Source organism: Myotis brandtii, unplaced genomic scaffold, assembly GCF_000412655.1.
Source record: "Myotis brandtii unplaced genomic scaffold, ASM41265v1 scaffold475, whole genome shotgun sequence".
NCBI classification, from domain to species: domain Eukaryota; kingdom Metazoa; phylum Chordata; class Mammalia; order Chiroptera; family Vespertilionidae; genus Myotis; species Myotis brandtii.
Window position 1 is genome coordinate 4,536,676 of NW_005368148.1, and position 2,217 is coordinate 4,538,892.

The following is a 2,217-nucleotide window of genomic DNA, read 5'->3' on the forward strand; positions in this document are numbered from 1 at the left end:
TCCTTCCTTCCTTCCTTCCTTCCTTCCTTCCTTCCTTCCTTCCTTCCATCTATCCATCCACCCATCTTTCTTTGTGTTAAGTTGTCTGAGTTCTTTATAAATTTTTAATATTAACCCCTATTGAATGTACCATTGGCAAATATCTTCTCCCAGTCAGTAGGTTGCCTTTCATTTTGTTGATGGTTTCCTTTGCTGTGCAAAAACTTTTTAGTTTTATCTAGTCCCATTTGTTTATTTTTTTTCTTTTGTTTCCCTTGCCCAAGGAGATAGATCAGAAAAAAATATTACTAAGAGAATATTTTTACTGCCTATGTTTTCTTCTAGCATTATTATGGTTTTGAGTATTTAATCCATTTTTAGTTTATTCTTGTATATGTTGTAAAAAGGTGGTTTAGTTAATTTTGTTTTGAATGTATCTGTCTAATTTTCCCAACACCATTTATTGAATAGATTGCCTTTATCCCACTGCATAGTCTTGCCTCCTTTGTCATATTTTAATTGACCATATAGACGTGAATCTATTTCTGGGCTTTCTATTCTGTTCCATTAATCTATGTATCTGGTTTTATACCAGTACCATGCTGTTTTGATTACTATAACCTTATAGTTTAGTTTGATATCTGGTAGCATGATACTTACAACTTTGTTATTCTTTCTCAAGATTGCTATGGGTATTCAGGGTCCTTTGTGGTTTCATATAAATTTTTGGATTATTTGTTTGACTTCTGTGAAATACGAAGTTGGTATTTTGATAGGGATTTCACTGAATTTATATTTTCTTTTGGCTAGTACAGACATTTTAACAATGTTAATTATTTTTATCATATGAGCGTAGTATATGTTCCATTTATCTGTATCTTATTCAATTTCTTTCAACATCTTATAATTTCCCAAGTACAAGTACTTTTTAAAAATATATATATTTTATTGATTTTTTACAGAGAGGAAGGGAGAGGGATGGAGAGCCAGAAACATCGATGAGAGAGAAACATCAATCAGCTGCCTCCTGCACACCCCCTACTGGGGATGTGCCTGCAACCAAGGTACATGCCCTTGACCGGAATCGAACCCGGGACCCTTCAGTCCGCAGGCCGACGCTCTATCCACTGAGCCAAACCGGTTAGGGCCCAAGTACAGGTCTTTTACCACCTTGGTTAAATTTATTCCTAAACATTTTATTTTTTTATTTTTTGATGCAATTGTAAATGCTGCCATTTTCTTCATTTTTCTTTGTGATAGTTCATTATCAGTGTATAAAAATGCAACTGATTTCTGAATATTAATTTTGCGTCCTCCTACTTGACTGAATTCATTTATCAGTTCTAATAGTCTTCTTGTGGTATCTTTAGGGTTCTCTATATATAATATCATGTCAACTGCAAATAATGACAGTTTGACTTCAATTTGGATGCCTGTGACCAACCCAGGGCCACCTGGTAGGAGCTACACAGTGATCCACAGTCTGTAACTGCCTGTGCAGGACCTGGAGTTGCATGGGAGAGGCCACACTGCAAACCAAGTTCAGCTGCCACCAGTACCAGGCCTGTGCAGCTCGGCTAATGGCACCAGGCACCTGGAGGCCTGCCGCTGCCTGCCCACTGCCCATAAGGCTCAACCGCCGAAAGAGCCTCAGGCAGTATGCGAATTGGGTGAGGCAGCATCTCAGGAAGTCACCAGGGTGGGGCGAGTGGGTTCACCAGGTTAATGTGGATTTATATTTGGAACCAGTGCTGAGTCTGGGGCTACTAAGCAAACGTCACCAGGCACGTCGAGGCCAACCACTACCTGCCTAGAGCGTGCGGACCTTTGAGAGTTCTGTTTTATTTTGTTTTTTGAAAGTCTACAGCTTGAGCCAAGGCCAGCTACCTCACATTGAAATAGTCCCTGGTGGTGTGTGAGTTGGGTGGGCAGGGTCTCGGGGCGTCAACAGGGTGGGGTAAGTAAAGATCACTGGGTAAATGCAGATTCAGAATTGGCTGCATGGGAGGAGGTTTGAACACAGGGACAATGGCAGCTGTCCCTCCAGCCCTCACCCTGAAGCCACACAACTCAGTTTCTCCCTCTATGTCCCTGGTGCCTCCCAAGCCTCTGTCCTCTACCAGAGCCCAGGGTGAGTGCCTTGGAGCCAATGAGTCTGTGCTTGGCCCTATACGAGGTCATCTGGGTTCCAGCTGCCCTCCATCTCACCCAGATGTTGTGAGGGCTCCTCTTCCTCAC